Here is a 7,500-nt window from a genome sequence, read left to right on the forward strand (position 1 = left end):
TCACTGCTTTGGAGAGACGATCGACCACCGCCTTCCGTCTCCGGCCGTTGCGATCATCCGGCCGATCCCTTTCGCCCGACGCGGATGCAGGGAAAGAGCGAGGCCGGGGCTTGGCGTGAGCGAGGAAGCCGCAAAGCTAATGACCTACTTCACTTTTTTTCCCTTGTGCGGCGGCCGGTAGGAATGCGACGCCGCCATCCGCCAGTCTCGGGTGTGAAAAGTTCTCTGGCGTAATTTGGGCTTTGACTATGATGACGAAGACAAACAAATACTTGTATTTTTGCCCATATCGCGAGCAAGTTAAAAATGTCTTCACTGGAGATAATTGTTTTTTATTGTCTCTCTAAATTTCCGCTTCATGAAAGAAACCATTTCATTTTGTATTCATAAACAGGTGATTTTTATTTTGTTTCATCGATCGACTTATTATATGGTTTGCAATGATGTTCCCACGACGACAAAAGTTGATGGGGAAAAATAACTTAATACCCAGAGACGGTCGAGGACGGAACCCTTTCTCCTTTGTTGGTGATCCGTGAGTTATTCTTGAAGACAATATTATTATTATTACTATCACTATTCTTATTATTATCGTTATCATGATCACTACTATTATTAGCATTAGGATTAGTATAATTGTTAGCATTATCATCACTGATATTATTAACATTATTATTGATATCACCGTCTATTTCCTTTTGTGATGTCGCATGAGAGAACTCGTGTTCAGGGATAACGAAGCCGGACGACTGATATTCGGAATGGAAGTTCGAAAACGGCTGATTGCATTTTACTGTATAAAAAGGGATGAATTCATTATAACATGGCTCCGGTGTGAGATGTAATGGACTTGCTTTAAAAATGATAATAGAGAGAACGTGTATGCGTTGTACGACACTGGTTCATTATTATAGATCTCGCAGCATGAATGGGAATCGGGTTCGAAGAGAAAACATATAACCGAGAATTGGGACATTTCTAAATATTGCTCTCGTTCAAGCGAGATCAGTAAAAGTTACGGCGAACGGAATCTGCAAATAAATTTCGAGGTATTGAATGCAATTCTAAAATAAGACTTAAAATATGTATAACATGTCACAGCAAGATGCAATAAGAGAAGACAGCAATATATTGCAAAGAAAAGGTTCATGGCGATAGAATATATGTAAAATGTAGCAATATTTGTATTGCTTGTATTGTATAGCTTAATTTGAAGTGATAGTGGTGAATATACGACTGGAGGAATATAGGAAATTGCTTTTGCGACTATTTGGGTGTTACTACTACTGTTGCTTGCAAAAGAGATAGATTAGTAAATAAATAAACAACTGCCTCTCTTGCTACTGAATAAGACCTACAACACAAGCAACAAGAGCTGCAATCGGAGGCATCAGGACACTCATCCAAAGTCCTTGTGATCGAAGGAGGCATCAGGACCACAAACCAAAGTCCTTCTGGTTGGGCGGAGGATGGGACAGCCGGACAGCCGGACAGCCGGACAGCCGCTCTTCTGGGTCTTCATCGCCAGTGTAAATGACCAGTTATCACTTCGGCGGTCAGCTTGTCCCCCACCTTCACGCAACTGACACGGAAAGGGGGATAATACGCGGGTAAGCCCTCGTATTTCGGCCCCTCGTTTCGTGAGGAGGTTCATCCGGCCATCCATAACGCAGCGACTTCCACGCCCTCTGCGGCCCTGCATCGCGCTGCTGCTGATTATTAAGTGAAACAGGTGCCCCAGGGAAGACGCATATAAGGTCATTATGGTGAAGGGGAGGAGAGGGAGAGGGAGAGGGAGAGGGGGAGCGGGGAGATGGGAGAGGAGGAGAGGGGGAGGGAGAAGGGGGTTCCTAGAGTCAAGAGTGGGAGGATTGAGGGAGCGAGAATAAGGTTGAGAGGAAGGGTAAAAGGAAGTAGGGTCTGGAACGGGGAGGCATGTCGGTGTGACAGGAAGACAGGCGGTAGTGGTAATATATACATCATTCGCATGTATTCCTCGTGACACACGCGGAAAAACAAACACAAAAGATAACAATAAATGGCATGCATACTCTAATATGTATTGGAGGGCACGCATACTCTGTTATTAAAAAAATAATCACACACACACACACACACACACACACACACACACACACACAAATATATATATATATATATATATATATATATATATATATATATATATATATATATATATATATATGAGTGTGTGTGTATGTTTATGTTCATATAAACCTTTTTTATAAATATATATATATACATATACATACATATACATATATATACACATACACACACACACAATCACATATATTGTATATATATACTACAAGTGAGTATTTATGTGTATATATATATGTGTATATATACATATATATATATATATATATATATATATATATATATATGTTATATATATATATATATATATATATATATATATATATATATATATATATATATATATATATTTATATATAAACGTAGACATAAACTTAAACACACACACACACACACACACATATATATATATATATATGTAATATTTATATCTATATCTATATAGCGTGTGCATGTACTTAGTATGGTGTGTGCTGTATGGCTGTGAATCCTGCACATACAATAGTGATATAACACTACACTTTAACACACCTCACAGACCCAATGCTAGGGCGAGGGCCGGGCATAGTAAGGAAGGACGCTTCGAGTTATTTAGAAACCGCGTCAGGAGTGTGATGATAAATTCTATGGGAAAGAACTAATCGGAATCGACTGAGGACTCATAGGAGGCGCCGTTCTCGTTAATCACCAAGAATTATTGAATGGGATAGTGGGGACGAGGAGAAGGAAGAGAAGGAGGTGGAGGTGGTGGTGGAGGTAGAGTAAGAGGAGGAGGTGGAGGTGGAGGTGGAGGTGGAGGTGGAGGTGGAGGTGGAGGTGGAGGTGGAGGTGGTGAGAAGGGTGAGGGTGAAGGTGAGGATGAAGGTGGTGATAATGATGATGATGATGATAGAGAAGAATACAAAATCGAAAAAAAAAACAGAGAGACAATGCCGAGGCCGAGGCATCACGGCGGCAAATCGTAGTTGAAAGGGGCGCGGAAAATGATGAAAATATACTAAGGTAAAGAAAGGAAAACACGGAGAAGGAGGGTTGATAAAGGAGGGTAAAAAGATAACGCTAATTTAGGTCTGACCTCGCGTGCAGACTTATCTATCGTCGTCCCGCGATCAGTTACGTCATGAGTTCGTCGCGTCGCCTCCGCCATCTGATTAGCGAAGGAGCGCCTGGTCTCAAGACAACAGCTTTCTTCAATCTCGTTATAAACAAACAAACACACGGAGTAAAGAAGGGGATAAGAGAGGCTGCCTGTAAGAAGGTAGGTCTAATTTTGAGTGAATGTTCTCTGGATATGTGTTTACCATCCACACCCCCTCCGTGGAAATATTTATGGTTTGTTATCCAACGATTGGACTTGCGATGACATAACCTCTACTGGTATGGGGACTGGCGCTGTGGCGTGCGAGTGCCCAATCTTGTAAGGATACTGTAATAACGCGTAAACAAACATACACAGACACAAACACGTACACGTACACGGAAACACACGCACACACACACACACACACACCAAAACGCGCGACGTACGTTACACACCATTGCCCTTTGCCATTACTTAAATCTGGCCGACTCCCACTTCCTGCCCGGCCGTCTGTAAGACAACACCTCCTGTATGGCTCTGAGTATGTGACGAAGTGATGGGAGGAATCCCGAAGGGAGACTCCGAGGATGGGGAGGGGGAGAGTAGGATAAGGAAGGAAGTGGGAAGATGGGGAGAAGGGGGAGGGGGAAGGGGGAAGGGGAGGACAGGGATGGGGAGAGGAAGGTGGAGGACGATGGGGAGGAGGAAAAGAAACTCAAAGGCCATATCGAGTGGTGATGAAGAAATGAATGATTTGTGATGAAGATGAAAGTAAATACGAAAATAATAGGTGATAACGGTGGGGATGGGAAGGCTAAAAAGGGCAAAGAGGAGGACAACGGAAAAGAGAGAAAAGGAAGGGGAAAGTAACCGAAGACGAAGGAGGAGGGGAGGGAAGAAGAGGGGAAAGAAAGAAAAAATACAGCGTGGAAGAAGAAATTTCGTAGGATTTAAAAAGGAAAATGTGTTAGTGACTGAATACCAAACTTATCTTAAGGAAATAATTAACAGAAGAAGAAAAGGAAGAAAAAAACAAAAATAAGAGAGAGAGAAAAAGATTTCTAGAGACGAAGAAATGGATGAAAGAAAGAGATAGAGAAAAGAAAAAACGAAACAAAAAAGAAATCGGAGAGATTTGAAAGTAAAAAGAGGGAAAACAAATATGGATGATGCTGAATAATTGAGAAGAGATTGCTACATTCAAGGGAGAACGAGAAAGGGAAAACGGAAGAGAAAGAGGAGATGGAGAGGGGGAGGGGAGGGAGACGGAGAGGGAGTGGGAGTGGGAGAGGGAGAGGGGGAGGGAGGAAAAAAAAAGAGAAAGAGAGAGAGAGAGAGAGAGAGAGAGAGAGAGAGAGAGAGAGAGAGAGAGAGAGAGAGAGAGAGAGAGAGAGAGAGAGAGAGAGAGAGAGAGAAGAGAGAGAGAGAGAGAGAGAGAGAGAGAGAGAGAGAGAGAGAGAGAGAGAGGGGGGGGGGGAGCATACAGATAGTCAGAAAGCCGCACTTACCCAAATGTAAGATTAGCTGTAACTATGACGTCCCCCCCCCCCCCCCCCCGTTCCCTTCCAATTCCCGAGGTAATCCGAGGTGCCAGGACGGAAGAAGAAGTGATTGCAGGCCACGGAACAGGCGCCCACGCGTCCCTGCGTCCGGTTGTGCCCTGGCCGATGGTTCTCACACCTGGACTCCTCATGTTCGGCCATGTCTGCACGTTGACTTGTGAAGATTTGAAATGAAAACGTTTTTACGACTTTTCATCATATTTACTCATTTTGTTGTTTTGCAAAGCGTGGCTGTCTGGTTGAGATTCTGATTTCGCCTTTTTGTAATCATTAAATCGTAGTGTTAGGGGAAGGCCGTGAGAGTACTTTGAATCGCTTACAAATTAACCCGCTAAGAAGAATGCTAGTCCAGTCGGTTGTCGGTTGTCTTCCAAGTAAAATCCGTTAAACCGAACTAGACTTTGCTTCTACAGAAAAGATTTGACCTAATCCCCCTGCTCATTAAAACTTCTTTCTCACTCGCTCTTTGCTTATCACCGGCCCATCGCCCTCACTCGTGCTTCCATATATTTTACTAATCTGTCTGTCTCCCTCTTTCATTATTTAATTTTTTTGTTTTGTCTTCTCCAGACAGTCGGTCGTCTGTCTGTCTGTCTGTTTGTTTGTGACTCTTTTTCTCAATTTTACCTTCACCCTCTCCTTGACTCTCTCATTCTATATATCCATCTATATTTGTCCTATACTTTTGTGCCTTTCTGTTTCTCTTTCTTCTAAGAGCCTGCGCCATAGTTCTCTCACGTTTTTCATCCTTCTGCCTCATGTATTTTGACAAGGCGTAGCCCGGCATTAGCGTATCCGCACCCAGCGACAGATATACGGTTTGTTAGTTCACATCCGCTGAGAGGTGTGTGTCTCTTGTAACCCGACACTGTAACTCAGGCTACTTAAACGCGTTAGGGTGAGAAGTTAGGGGTTAACGGGGGAGGGGGAGGGGGAGGGGAAGGGTGTAAGGAATTGGAGGGAAGGGAGGGTGACTTTTATATCCTTCTCTTTTTTTTTCTTTCTCTCTCTCTCTCTCTCTCTCCTTCTCCGCCACGTTTTTGCGGCAAGTTGAAGGTGCTTTGAAGGGTTGATGAATTGACTAGGGAAGATGAGGAACGCAGCGGGACTCTCCTCCCGATTGTTCTCCTGGAGCGGGAAATGTGAGGATGACAGGGTTACGCTAATACCTTAGGGTGAAGTTGTACGGCTTCCACGAGGGTATGTGTGCGGATTTATGGCTATATGAGGTGTCAAATAATAGATTTACAGGAATTGCGTTTGGGATTGCGCGATAGGCCATGGCAGCCAATACGTCGCATGCCACAGAAGGTGTTTGAATGGAAAGCCCTAGAATAGGTAAGTAAGGGTGTCTGTTGGTTTGTCACATCGGACGAATCGGGTGTAGTTTGTGAAGAAGTTTCCGAACGCTTCTCTGTTAGAAGGGGAAGCGGCTTGTGTATAGAATCAACTCGGTGGCTCGCCAGAGGTCGATTGCGGGAGTTCCTTGACTCAGCAAAAACGACCCGAAATCTTTAATCAATGACTCACAAACTTGGGTCTTTCTTATCCCTTTAATGGGTAGAAAAGAATCGTGTTTAGAAAGAAGTCATATTAGGAAAAGAGAGTAAACACACACTCACACTCACACTCACACTCACACACACACACACACACACACACACACACACACACACACACACACACACACACACACACACACACGACCCCACGTAAATACTTCCAGAATATCCCAAAACGGCTGCAGTGCAGACAGGCTAGTCCCGCTTACAGGACGTCTATCACAAGAACAGACTGACTGACAGACACGAAGTATTCCTCTCTCTTCTCCCCCCCCCCCCTGCCCCGCCCCTTCTCCGGCCCTCAGCATCCCTCCGGCTTCCTTCTGAACATCCCCTCTCAGCCTCTCCCTACATCTCGCCCTGTGGCCATGGTCCCTTCCTCGATGTATCCTCCGGCTTGGCCCTAAACACGGGTCTCCACTTTAAGCCGCAGACCTTTCTCCCTCTCCCCTCTCCTCCCTCTCCCTCTCCCCTCTCCTCCCTCATTCTCCCCTCACTCCGCCCAAACTAGGGCTTCGGTTTGTCCCGGCCAGCTAGAGAAACAAGGGACGGGGAGGGGGTGGAGGGTGGAGGAGGTAGGGGGAGGGGTTCGGTTATACTACAAACCTACCGATGAATATACTTCGCGGGCGCACGTGCTTTGTTTCCCGTGAAGCTTTGAAAGAGGGTGTTGAACCGACGCCTTTTATCTCTTGGAATTAATTCAGGTCATTTTAAAGATCGTAGTAATTAAAAAACGATAATAATGACATGGCTGTTCTTAGATAATCTGCCCTTTGTTGTGTTTGCAATAATTTTCGATGAGATGTTTCCTTTGAGATTGTAAAACGGTTTTTAGAAGTTTAGAAATTTTTGGAACAAAATCTGAATTATAACAGAAAAGATGTTTATTTTTTCCGGTAGTATATTTTGGGTAGAGAATCATCGTGATTTTGCTTATTTCATTAGAATTCATAACAAAACGAAAAGGCAGATTAACGCAAAGAGGTGCCTTTATATATATATATAAACAACCTCATCTTAACAAAATACTCGTAAATGTTTTCACTATGCCGTTCGTAAACCAGATGAATGTACATGTAACAAAGCATCCCTTACCAACAGTCCCCACAGCCTATGTTTCCCACCCTCCAACACACGGAAAAAAATATCTGGGGGAATATTGGAATAA

At 43.9% G+C, this 7,500-nt stretch overlaps 1 protein-coding gene across 2 annotated transcripts in view; it reads left to right on the forward strand.

Moving 5' to 3' along the window:
- Positions 1 to 7,500, forward strand: part of LOC122246600 (homeobox protein caupolican) — a 103,938-nt gene that overhangs the window by 21,746 nt on the left and 74,692 nt on the right. The window lies entirely within an intron of this gene.

This window comes from Penaeus japonicus, unplaced genomic scaffold (genome assembly GCF_977035675.1).
Source record: "Penaeus japonicus unplaced genomic scaffold, GWHDUDI00000001_assembly GWHDUDI00000013, whole genome shotgun sequence".
NCBI lineage: Eukaryota > Metazoa > Arthropoda > Malacostraca > Decapoda > Penaeidae > Penaeus > Penaeus japonicus.